The sequence below is a fragment of the Herpailurus yagouaroundi genome, unplaced genomic scaffold (assembly GCF_014898765.1).
Source record: "Herpailurus yagouaroundi ecotype Mexico unplaced genomic scaffold, PumYag 77, whole genome shotgun sequence".
Taxonomy (NCBI): Eukaryota; Metazoa; Chordata; class Mammalia; order Carnivora; family Felidae; genus Herpailurus; species Herpailurus yagouaroundi.
This window is the reverse complement of record NW_024412388.1, coordinates 82,449,878-82,463,516: the sequence shown is the minus strand read 5'-3', so window position 1 is coordinate 82,463,516 and position 13,639 is coordinate 82,449,878. Positions and strand designations below refer to the sequence as shown.

Genomic DNA, 13,639 nt, shown 5'->3' with positions numbered 1-13,639 from the left:
TTTTTTTTTTTTTTTTTTTTTTTTTCAGTTTTCTAGTTGTTTATAATGAGAGTAAGTTTGTACCTACCTCCTCTTTCATGGTCAGAAGTGGAAGACCACCTTGTATAGTTTTAAATTAATTTTTGTTGTTTTTATTAATATTGCTCTCATTACCATTTATTTTTTTTTTAATTTTTTTTCAACATTTATTTATTTTTGGGACAGAGAGAGACAGAGCATGAACGGGGGAGGGGCAGAGAGAGAGGGAGACACAGAATCGGAAACAGGCTCCAGGCTCTGAGCCATCAGCCCAGAGCCTGACGCGGGGCTCGAACTCACGGACCACGAGATCGTGACCTGGCTGAAGTCGGATGCTCAACCGACTGCGCCACCCAGGCGCCCCTCTCATTACCATTTAGATACAGTTTTCTCATCGCAGTCATAGTTTGGATTTGATAATTGTTAATAAAAGAGGTTAGTTTTAAGGAAGAAGGCAGAAAGGGAAAGGATCAAACCATCTTAATCCCATTTCATTGAGAGAGTCAACACTCCGAGAACCGTCATCAGCAGACTTCAGCCTAGGTCTCTTTGGATTTGGGTTATATGGCTTTTCACAACTGCAAAAGAGGCAGGTAGAGGGAGGGCAATAGGATTGTTATGAGTGGCATAGATTATGATCCATTCACACTGCCACCACACACCAGATTGGGGTTCCATTAAACTAACAAAAGGGAAAAAAATATTGGATAGGCAGGAAGCCAAGTTTGTCTTATCAGTGAATTCTTTTTCTTTAACTGCTTTATTGAGGTTTAATTGACACACAGACTATATGCCATATTTAAGGTGTGTGATTTAATAAGCTTTGACATATGCTTAACTAATGAAACCATTACCACAACCAAAACAGCAAACATGTCCATCATTTCAAAAGTTTTCTTGTGCAACTTTTCATTCCTTTTTCCTGCCTCTTGACTATCCCCAGGAAACCAATGATGTACATTCTATCAACGTAGATCAGCTTATGTTTTCTTGAATTTACACAGGTGGGTACAATTTACACAGCGTGTACTCTTACCTGGTTTATTTTGCTCAGCATAATTTGGAGGTTCACCCAGGTTTTTGTGTGTATCAATAATTAATTTCTTTTTGCTGATAATTATGTTTTGTTATATGGATATACCATACATCTACCATTCACTAATTGATGGAAATTTGCATTTTTGGCTATTAGAGTAAAGCTGCTATGAACATTTTTGTGCAAAAACAAAAAAAAAAGAAGTAAGTTTTAGCTAAAAATCTGAATGTGTTTTTGTCAGGGTTTTTTTTTTTTTTCTTTTTTTTTTTTTTTTTTCCTATTGTGGGATTGTGAGTAAACCTTCCAAGGCTCTTGTCTAGGGAGGCTTAATAATGTCTCTTTGGGGTACATATTAGCTATTTTCCAAGCTTCCCTTTTAATTGAATGTCTACTATAGTTTTTACTAATTGAATTGTCATATAGTTTTTACTCTAATTCTAACTTCCAGAATGAGAAAATTGAGAATTAAGTGAGAGATGATATTTTACATCTGTCCTTTATTATATTCTGCCAAAGATCTAAACACAAATGTAGCTTTAGCTTTGTAGTTGGTATTTGAATTTAGGCACCAAATAGTGCCTCAGTGTCTGCGGAGATGCTCCCTGTCTATCCCTCCAAATGTTTAAGTTTTCTTTTGCCTTGTAGAATGTTGAACAAAAAAAATTCTGGAGTTTCAGTTTTTCCCCAGTAGAAACCGTAGTTTAGTTTAACTATTTCAAATAAACATCCCAAGAGACTAAAAACTCTTTTAAATAGATGACAATACCTTGTGGCATCACCTCATGCTAGTACAATATAAATGAATACTATCTTTCGTAGACAAAAATCTGTTTTAAAATTCTGTCTGAAAAGAGCTGAGGGAGAATTGTAAACATAAGATCATTCTGTTATTTTCCTAACCATTTAAAAAGTATTCTTTTTTAGATCTACTTTATTTAGGCTCTGAAATAATTTTAAAGAGTGTACATAGTTTTGTTTTTAAAGGTCATGAGCAAGTATAAATATACCTACGTTGAGACAAGAGAAAGCTTTCAATCATGTGTAGTTGTAATATCTCTCATGCCACACCATCTTTCTCTAAGGTGGGAAACTAAAGTGTACCTAAAAAATTTCAAGTAGCTGCACATTTCCTGGAAAAGAAGGAAATAGGAAGTATCTAAGTTAGATTGTGTTCACACATGAATAGGTGAAACCTTATTTGTGTTGGAAGATGGGAATGAATGCTTTTGGATGTTTTCTGGACTTGATAGCATAAGTCAGTTTTCATTTTGAGAGCTCATATTCATTTGACTTCATCTCTCAGATCCCTTTAGTACAAAAGCCATGGTCCAGCATGATCTCAGTAAAAGCATAATAATAATGATAATGATAATAACAATAAATTGAAACAAAAACTCCACACACAAAAATAGCAATAAAAACAGACAAAACAAACAAAAACTAACAGAAAATACATGGAGAAGCAAGCAGGTCAGACATCTCAAATAATTTTCCAAATTAAATTACAGATTTCTTTTGACCCCCATAATATATTTTTAGTTTTATAATGTGGATTACTAATGAGTTTTTGGCTTGGTCTGTGATTTTGGATGATGGTGACAGTAAGAGGAGTGCTCAGAAGCAGTATAGGTTTATTTATGTGAATATATAAAAGTGTATTGTGATGGAGAATCCTTAATTTAGAGTAGCATAAAGAATTTGAAGATTACTTCAAAGGGCATTCAAAAACCATGTATTTGAAATCCATGATAAGAAAGTATGTACTTTTTGAAGGGGCAAAGTTTTCAGGTAAAGTTTTTACTACTCAGATTTTCACTGAGAGGTATTTAGAAATTTGATGGCAGAAAATGTGCAAACTAGAGATATGTTCGTTCACTTGGTCCTCTACATTTGGACTAAAGGTAGTATGAGCTGCTTTCATATTTGGTTGAAATGTCTTGAGAAAGCAAACATTTTTGAGAGAGCTGCTTATCTCCTGCTTATTTTAACAAGCCTGACCCTCCTGTGATAGTTCGGCTTTTAATTTCTTCTGAAGGGTACTTCATTCCCATACTTTTACCAGTCCTTATGAATCCTCCCAGTCTCAGGACACTAGATGGATCAAAAAACCAACTCTGCGTGAGACTCCTCTCATTATATAATAAAATGATGGTCACTGTGATTATACTATACTTGTAGGAGGATTAGGAAGACTTAGTTGTTTGTATTATGGTGTACCTTACAGTTCTAAAATTGGAACACAGAGTCAGCCTAAAGCCAAGATCAACTATTTTTAAAGCTATGAATTATTTTTTTTTAGAAAGGTAATACATAATCATTGTGATGAGGGAGTATGGATGGGGCAGGCGAGGAGCAGAGAAAGGGGTGAATATCCCGCGCCCCCCCCCCCCCCCAGGTGGAATATGTATAATATATCTCGGACATTCCTGGCTACCCAAAAACAAAGGAAAATGGTTTAAGTCCACCCCATGGTAATGTGGGAAACTAAGGCAAATGAAAAACTAAATTCCCTTACCACCTGCAGCCCATTGACAAGTCCTTGACATGAGCACAGTGACCTCCCTCTAGGAGCTCAGCTGCCTAGATGATGACACTTTGCTAGGGGCAAAAGAGAATCTTAGCTTAACATTATCCTGACCCTTCAGGAACCTGTAAGTCTACTTTAATATATAAAAACTCCTTTGGAAACTTTTTTTATCTCACCCCCCCCAAGATATATGCTGGCAATCATACTCCAAGTTTATGGCCCCCTGATATACATTGGGAGGGTCTTATGACTGAGGTTTTACTGAACAGTAATAAATGTTGTTTTGCTAGCAACAGCTAGCCCCTCAAGATTCTGGAATCTTGCTTCCAAAATTCCTTCGAGACTTATTCTATCCCTGACCCCCTCCTAACCTGAGAGTATATAATGAGTTACCCTTCACGACCCCAGTGCAGCTCTTCCTGCCCATGGGTCCTGTCCCACGTGCTTTAATAAAATCACTTTTTTGCACCAAAGACATCTTCAAGAGTTCTTTCTTGGCCGTTGGCTCCAGACCACCCACCATCACCCCAAAACTTCATCAATTGAAGAAGATGAAGAAAATATGGAAATCCAGTGTTAACTCTTTCTGTCCCATCTAACCTTTTTCCAAGTAAGACATGATGGTGTGCAGGCTATCCAGTTATCCTTTCTTATTGAGTCTTTTAGATTTTATGGAATCTCTGAAATGATTGTTGAGTATCAGATATGACAGACTTCAGATCGGGTGAATCTGGAACTTCGTCAGTAGTCTCCAATAAAAACGAGACCTTTCCCTGCAAATAGTTCCTTGAACCTTAAATGCAACTTGAGAGGGAAACAAACAAACAAACAAACAAACAAAAAGTTATCCAGAGTAGATGAAAATAGACAAACCCTAGGGTATACATTTTTGTAAGATTCCATGATTAAAATTTTCTAAGGTATATTGGACTTTGTTTTGTTATTACCATTTGACATTGGAATATGTAGTCAATTTTGGATAGCAATTTCAATTCATTGGCAAAGAGAAAATATTTGGGGGACAATTCCATATTTCTAATACCATAATTTTTAATGCGTTTTCAATGATATTATATGGAACTTTAATCTGATGCTTAAGGTATTGCATTTTATGTCCTTTTAAGTTATTATAAACAAGAAAAAGGAAAATTGTCCTAAGCAAAAAAAACAAAAAACAAAACCCAAAAAACTACATGATAAGATATGCAGAGCATGCACTGTGCTTCTGTTCTAGAAGCAATTTGGAATTTCCTCTGTTGAAAAACTATTCATTTAGCTTCTTAGTTTGTTTGTTAAAGGACAGCTAAGTATGAATTATAAAAAGAAACATTCCATACCGCTTGCAAGTTTTACCCACTTTGAGTATGGTTACAAAAACTGAGAGGATGCTAAAGAGAAGAAAAAGTTCCAACACTTTCCAGTTAACGTGTAATTTGACTTCAATGTGAATTTTTGATATGAAGGAAATTAACATTGATTACCAAATTCCCAACGATTAAGAACAGTGTGAGAAAAAGACATTCCATTCCTAAATATTTGGGATGAAAATGTCCTCAACAGAGTCTTCCTTTAGTAGCTGTCAATTTATACAGACCATTTCTATGGCCCAGTTCACGTGTCAGTTCCAGTAAGGGAGGTAGTAATGCTTTATAAAAAGTAACTGGGGTGTTTCGCTGCATTGGGAAGCCACTTTTAAACTGGCATCAGCAAAACCTCACCAAACCTTGTTGCTGGGAGATCTTACCTATATGACTGCATTTCCCAATTGAGATTGGTTGTGATGATAGATGGTGGTGAAGATGTGGTCAAAGATGAGACTAGGAACCCATGGTCTGGTCTTACAAGGGGGTAACAACAGAGTGTGTTCCCTTTGCTTCTGCCCCATGCAGTAAAAATGCAAGTTCATCAGGCAGAGGCCCAGAAGGTAGGCTGGCAGGTCATATTGTTGTGGTTCCTTTCTGTATTTGTATTTGTTACGGACTATAAACCATGATGATGTAATAAAGGTCTGGGGCCATGAATTCCTATTGGCTGTGCAGTGCTGTTTCATGGAGGGGCAAGTCCAACTGTAATGAATTCAGACGACATAATGATTTCAGTTTCACTGCATTGTTCAGCTCTCTGGGAACCTGCAAACGATAAGTGGTTGGGCACCTATCATAAATCCAGACATACATACAACATGAAAATAGCTGGTGAAGCTTGAAATCAATGCAGAATATTAGACCAATAAAATGTTGATCATACTATTTAGTAAAGATATTAACCAGAAAAAGTTGGTAAAATATTTTTCTAGAAAAGATAAAACTTATCAGATATCTCTCTTTATGTTTATTTGTATATTCATGAATATAAAATGCCATTGGTTCCTCATCTTTAATACATAGGGGATTTATATAGCATACTGCCTCAATAAAATTTCGTTCATCTGTACGTGGATCAGATATGCATATTTAATTACTCTAAAAGTAGCATACTTGTACAGATGGTGGTATTAGAGGGTATTACTTCAATTTAAATTACTTTCGTTGGAAAAAAAAAGTGTTCCTTGGCTATGATTTCTAAGTAAAAATTTAACTTTTATAACATATGGAATATGCATGCTTATAGTAATTATACATGAATAATCCTACACATGCAAAATAAACATTGTAAAAATATGAAACAACTGATAACAAGATAATTCAGGACTCTTTCAGGGACAAAGTGTAGGGTGTTGTAAACTGTAAACGTGCAATCAAAGTATATAAATGAGGTTTGAAAAAAGCACGGGGATCTAATTTGTAGCCAAAAGCAGTCTCCTCTGCAGACCACTGCAGCCTAACTCCTATGTTCGTTAAAACCCCTCTGGAGCCTCCTCCTTGTGTGAAACTAGAAGGAAATTAGGAGATAATATGTGAGCCATATCCCCGGAAAGACCTTAGAGAATCACAAGAACCAGTGTATCCCCTAGCAGGAACTTCAGTCGTTTTGTACCCCATTCTCTAGGAAAAGAAAGGCTACCTTCCCATGACCTCTTGGTGCCTCCTGAAATGCAACATTCATCCTGTTGAAACAAGCACACAAACAAAAATCATCACTTTCAAAGGCAAGCTAGTCACAAAGCAAGACAGATGGCTTATAGCATAGTATTGATTATCAAACAGTAGCTCGGTATTAAAAATTGGGAAAATATAAATGCTTTTTCAGAAGGTATTGTTTTCTATTATGAGATTATAAAAATGTGCCTATATGTTTGTCCATTCTTCGCTGCAAATATTTCTTTATTAAAGTATTGCATCTCAGAGGCAGCACAGGTACCATCCACTCCTGTGGTTGCTATGGTAAGTAGTCATGTTTTATTGAAACGTAAATGGCCACCACCCACATGAATGGCTTCCAAGTGACCTTAGCATCCTCTGCCTCCCCCACCTTTATTTTTTGTAAGCCATCCTGATTTTTTTTATATAAACATGACTTTTCTCCTGATTTAGAGTATGACAAAGCCTTTTGCTGCTTTTTCTCAAATATGCTTTTTAAAATGACTCCATGATAGTCTATGAAGAACAAAAATGAGTCCAGTTTGGTAAACAGAAGTTAGGGGAGACAAACTCAAGTGTATGTCCCATTGCAAACTTAAAAAAAATTATTAAAAACTTTATATTTAATGTAATTATAGTTTATAATGTTTGTTCATATGTGTGATTTTAATTAATAATCCTTGCTTTATTAGTCCAGTCATATCAATCTTAAAAATTTTTGTGATTACACATCCACATATACATAAAATAAGTATATAACATAATACTTTGGGGATTATATTGTAAGATTCATTTTAAATACTGAAATGAGAAGACAGACAGAAAAAAATCTTGGTGGTGTGTGAATGCTTGGGGATTCCATTATAAAATATCTCTACAGTGTGAAGCCATATCCTTGAAACAAATTTTCAGACATACCATACTGTGTACCTATAACTTTGCTAGACACACAGACACACACAGACACAGACACACACACACACACACACACACACACACACACACGGAAGTAACTATTTGTCATATGTTGATAATCTGACTGATTGCCAGCTCAGAGACCTTGAAACAAAGTGGAATTTTAGTGAGGTATCACTTCACTTCAGGTCATGACTGGTGTGGATATTACTATCCACCCCCCCCACCCCACAAAAAAAAAGCTTTACCTGAAAGGCTTTATCAAAAATGTTTAGTTTAGGGTTGCCTGGATGGCTCAGTTAGTAGAGCATGTGACTGTTGATCTCAAGATCGTGAGTTTGAGCCCCATTTTGGATGTACAGATTACTTAAGCAAAATGCTCGGTTTATGAAGACAAAAATTTCTGAAGACAGTGAGGGTGGGAAAAATCTTGGAATAAAAAGCCTCTAATTAGTCAAACAGCATCCAGTTTTCTTTAATGAATTTGGCTAACAGTTTTTGACCTGAGACATTTTTCTATCTTTCCCTTTATCTGCCTCAAATTTGGCCTGAAAATGACTAGGCAAGATCTCTCACTTTGGCCACATACCTGGAACTTGGTGCACAAGTCATTTGGGGTTAGCTAAATTGTTATTTTCTCACCGAGACTGAAAAACTACTACCATTTCATAAAGAAGAAAAACACAGGGCAAGGTGAAAAGAAGAGATAATGGAGAGCAGTGGGATGAGAAGAGTGTTTCTTAATTATGCTGTAGACTCTCTGATGGGTCCTTTTCCTACCCTGCACTGTGCAGAATTAACTAGCACACAGTGACTGCCACAGATGACTCAGCGGTGGCACGCCAGTGACACAGCTGTGCCTCTGAGACATACAGGAGGGGACTTTCTATTTTTTAAGAAGAAAGGTAAAAGAAGAAGAAAAAAGTTTGACCAACTACAAGATTTATCCTCATTTCTGTTTATTACATATTCTCAGTTGTCAGGGGAATTCTCCCCCCCCCCCCATATAATTCTTTTTATTGATTTTTATATTAAAGCAATTGAAAGCAGTGCTGTATCATTTTCTGGTATAATAGAGCCATAGAAGCATGACAGCAGACACCTCACTGGGGAAAATAACATGTAAACACTATACAAATTAGCCTCTTCTGATACAGTTAATAAAAGAAAATAAACACTTGCAGATGGAGTAAGAATTAAATAATACATTAAAGCTCAGTGCAAGGTTTACTGTAGTCTCTTCTTTTTATTATAAATGACCATCACTAAAATGATCCGAAATACCCCATTAAGGACAACTTACTTGCTAATAGGTAAAGACTAATGAGGCAATAGAAAGTATAATTGGAGAACTTGCTACCTCAACCACAGAAAATTATACTAGCATGCACAACCAAATACCAGTGCGTGTTCAAAAATTTTAGTTAACCCTTAGAAGTGAAAAATGTATGTATAATTCATCCATTCAGATTTATCACTTTATATGTGTGAGTGTTAAATGCTGTGGAGATTAAAAAAAAAAAAGGAATAACCAATGGAGTTATAGGAGTACAGGAAATAGGATTCTCGACTTGTTATATGAAGCAGGCTACTTCATTAAGATGAAGTAAAGTATGAGAAGCCCTGAACCTTAGAAAGAAAACTCAAAATGGTAATGAGAGTCCATCTATGACAATAAATCTGAATAGAACAAGTGAACACTACCATTACTTTCCACATGTGCCTTTTTATTAGCTTCCTCCTACTGCGACCTCATGTTTCCCCATGGACTTTGATCCTCGCACATGCCCTATATAGATTTAATGTGTCTTGTTCCATTAGCCACATCTTCAACTCTGCTTCCATGAAAGGAACATGAATGAGTTTTGCATTTTGATAATAATTCTTCACTATCCAATTCCTGACCCTCCCCTGATTTTCAGCTTCATTACCCTCACATTTTGCTGACAGGTGGTAGTGGTTTGCCCTGAAATGCCATCAAGATAAAATAAATGAAAACAAATGTAATTCAAGATACAACATGATAAGTAGCCTTAGAGATAAACAGAATGCTATGGGGTTTGGGGCTGGAAAATGCCACTCTTAGGGAAATCCAGGAACACTTAGTTCAAGACATACAGTGACATCAGAACTTAAATCTGTGAATCTCAAAATATGTTATCAAAAAAGCTGCCTCAAGTTATCTAGGGGAGAATTTTTTATAAACCTAACAAAATTCTGACCCACAAAACACTTTGACAGCTTAAGAATGGTTAATATACATAACTGTGCCCGAGGATACACATACAGAGAATTCTCACATTTTGTTCAGAGGAATTCACAAATGTGGGAATGGGCTTTACAAATTAAGCCAGTTATATCAGCTTCAGTGCTTTCTGACACACAAATTGAAATTATTAAATTGAAATTAACCCTAGCGGTACTGGATCTAACATGGTTCGGGGGTATTATTACATTTACATCAATCAGGATAAAGAACAGTTTAAAGAAAGAAAAAATGAGGGTATGTTCTTATGCATTTGAAAATTATCTTCAATTTTGCCAGTTACATGTTTCTTGGAAACAGGAGGGTGAAAAACTTCATTTTTAAACCATTGCAGGTAATTCTGAATCAGGAGATTCATAGATCTCTTGTTGAAAAACAGTACTCTGTAACATCCATCTGTCTGCCTCTGGGACTAGACAGGTCTGGTGGAGGCAACTGATAGGGAGAGGAAGTCTCAGACTTACCTGATTTGTGGAGATATGTCTGAGGAAATATCCCATCAAAAGCAGAGAATTTGTACTAGGAATCCAAAAGAAGAGAGTTAGGGGTTAAGGCCCAGAGTCGTAAATGGCCATGAGAACTGGACATGTAAAGTCATGTAAGTGGAGGGCCAGACCAGTGACAATAAAGGGAGGGAGAGCAAATGGGAGCAAAGGAGAAGGTATGGTAGGACAGCACTGAAGGAAATCAGTGAACTAACTCTTCCTTGAAAACAACTCCTAACATACAAAATGAAACACCCAGGAATGGAGGCCAATCCCTACATATGACATGTAAATAAGAGTAGATGCTAGGGAAGTCCTTTGGTAAGAATTTAGTTAGGTGAACAGAGATCCGAATAAATCATGGGGATGGGTGAAGACTGAATTAACAAGATCATAGTGTATCCCAGGAGAACTTGATTGAATGATTGATTGATGCATTCATTCATTCATGCAGTCATCCAACATGTTTAGCACACGTTCCAGGCACCCTGCTCAACTGTGGGAATTTATCAGAGGAAAGGATTGGCAAATGAACACATTTTTAGCTGAAGTCTGCTTTGTCATGATTTAATTCTAAGTATGAAAATAATAAAGCTGATTGCGTGTAATAGGATGCAGCTCCATTTTGGAAACATATTAACTAGTCAAAATGAAGTATTGTTAAATAGCAAACAAGTAGTATAATTCAAATTTAATTGCCAAGTGAGTTAATTATCCATTAGCTTTTAAAATGGAAGACATGAGTAGCATGGGTTATTGAGACCCGCAAGATATTTCTCAAGTAATCTTTTTCTCTTTCTCAACATAATCTCTCTTGGAGTCAAATAAGTAGTGAAATTACTGCATGGGAGAATTATCATCTATATGATTAGCAAGAAGTAGAAAATGTAAAATTGTTAAGTGGTCAAAACCTAGAAGAGTAAAGTGGTCAAGACAGGAAATGGGAAGATAAAATCCTGGATTATCTTGTGGGGTGGTGCTCCTAGTTTATGCCTAAACAGTTTCTGCTGCTGACAGCAAGACCCTTGTGGGCACGTCTCCTGACCTAAGTTAGACAAAGCAGGAGTCTATTGATTTAAGGGGCTGCAGAGACTGGTAGAAGTTAGGAAAGAGGGAGTGGGGCATCCTTGATTTGCCCAGTTACCATTGTATCAGTTGCTGGAGGGATTCTAACCACAGCAGAGCCTCTGTCATTCCTGTAGTTTCATACCTGCAATCTAATGTGAAGGAGGGGTGTGCATAGAAACTGAGAGATCTGTGTTCACTGGAAACTGTCATTAATGAAGGTGTAAGCCGCACAGCTTGGGTGCCCGTTACAACAAGGTATTGCATGAAAGAAAGGAAGGAAAGACAGAAAAAAGGGAGGTAGGGAGAGATGGAGTGGGGAGGAAGGAAGGAAGCAAGCAAGCAAGCATTTTTCTCTATTTTGCCACAGAATTCATTGGCGCTTCAGCTTCATAAACATTCCAGTACTTGAGCAGCCCCATCAAAAGAGGTGGTGATGGTACTAGAGGATGAAGCTGGAGAGTCTGGCATAGGCCACCCTGGTGTGCATACTTGGATAGTAGAACTGGCTGGTACAGCATTCATGCAAGTGGGACTCGGGGAATGGCGGCAGTACCTGTCGGAATCCACACAGTACTTGACGGATCTTATTTCCAAGCACATGCTAGAAGACCTTGGGGAGTTCCAGAAGTTCTTAAGTGGCGAGGAAGATATTTACAATGCTTTAGGACTCTCTAATAGCAGGTGGGAACTGGATCAGACAAGCCAAATAAAGGTTACTAATGTCAAAATGACCTACTTATTACAGTCAGCCCACTGGATCTCAAGACCAACTGAGAAACAAGGGTTGTACCACACATACAATCATCCCTACATCAGTGAAATGTGAATACTGTGGCTGTGTTGAGTAGTGTGGAGAAACTATTATGTAAATGTTTTGAAACTAATTCAGGACAGAGCTGTAAAAGCTTTAAAATATCAAGACCTTTAGCACTGAAAATTTTCAGTGGATGTTATATATCTATTTAATATAAAGAAAGGGTAAGAGAGAACTAAAACCAATATTAGGCAACAGATGCTAGAGTAAGTTTTAAAAAAAAGTAATTCTGGAAATAAACAAATATCTAGATAAAATTTCTGTGATAGGTAATGCCAAACAAAAACATGGCTTACAGAAGTCAAAGATAGACCTAAAGCCAGGGCATTGTCAATGAGCAGAAACTTTGTAAATAAGAAAATTAGAATTTTCTTGGAAACAGACAAAGTCAAAAGTTATTTAGGCAGCACTTGACAATATTACATCCTGGCATGTTATTTCTTTTAAATTTTGCCACAATTCTATTATTATCCTTCCTTCTCTTTCTTCCGATATTTCATTTCCTTCCTTATCCCTCCCTCTTTTTTCTGTTCTTCTCTCCCCCCCACCCTTCTCCATTGCCCCCTCTCTTTTTTCCTGCTTTCTCTCTCCCTTTTTCCTCTCTCCTCTCAGAAATGCCTAATCAAAGGCCTGGATCATCTTTCTCAGGAATCCATAATTTACCCAAGGTCCCTTTAAGTGACAGGTTCACACCAAAAGTCGGGATGCTTCTGCATACCTAGTAGGTAGTGTCAGTCATTGACAGGATAGGTTCAGAGTTTAAAGGGAAAGAAGCAATCCTGGGGATGGTCATGGTGGGAAAATTGTCCATGCAAACCTAAGGTTATTTCAGTGATATTTAATCCCAATAGTGTTGTAATATAGTTCCTATATTACTGGACTCAAATATCTATTCTTAAAATGTTTGATGTTTCCTGTCAAAAAGAAAACTAATAAAAAACAATTATTATTGGGACACTTGGTGGCTCAGTCAGTTAAGCGTCCAACTTCAGTTCAGGTCATGATCTCATGGTTCGTGGGCTTGAGCTCCATGTTGGGACAGCTTAGAGCCTGGAGCCCACTTCGGATTCTGTCTCCCTCTCTCTTTGCCCCTTCCTGGCTTGCGCTCACTCTCTCTCTCCCTCTCTTTCTCAAATCTCAAAAATAAATAAACATTACAAAAATAAAAATAAATAATTATTGTCTTTTAATTTATTGACTCCAATATGCTACGTGAATTTACCTCTTTACAAGCATGTGAGATGTTCTCATTATTTCTCCAAGCTGTTCAAATGGTCTTGGCCACATTGCATTAAAGTTGCATAATCCATTAAAATCCTGTGCTTTCAGATCAAGTTAGTCTCTATCATGCTTTGTATCATAACTTAACAAAAGAGATTCTGGAGTGATACAAAGAACAGGAAACCGAATAAACAAAGAATTGTAAAAGGAGATATATGGTTAAGTCTAAGTCATTTGGATTTATTTTCCCATCAAATTCTGACAGCCTT

The 13,639-nt window shown here is 36.9% G+C and overlaps 1 long non-coding RNA gene across 3 annotated transcripts in view; it reads right to left on the bottom strand.

Moving 5' to 3' along the window:
• Positions 1-5,566, bottom strand: part of LOC121027525 (uncharacterized) — a 43,100-nt gene extending 37,534 nt beyond the window's left edge. For all 3 annotated transcript variants that reach the window (XR_005788784.1, XR_005788786.1, XR_005788785.1), the window contains exons 1-2: positions 5,326-5,566; positions 2,066-2,184 (exon numbers count right to left, since the gene is read on the bottom strand). This is a non-coding gene — a long non-coding RNA (uncharacterized LOC121027525). The remainder of the gene's footprint in view (positions 1-2,065; positions 2,185-5,325) is intronic.
• Positions 5,567-13,639: the final 8,073 nt, after the last annotated feature.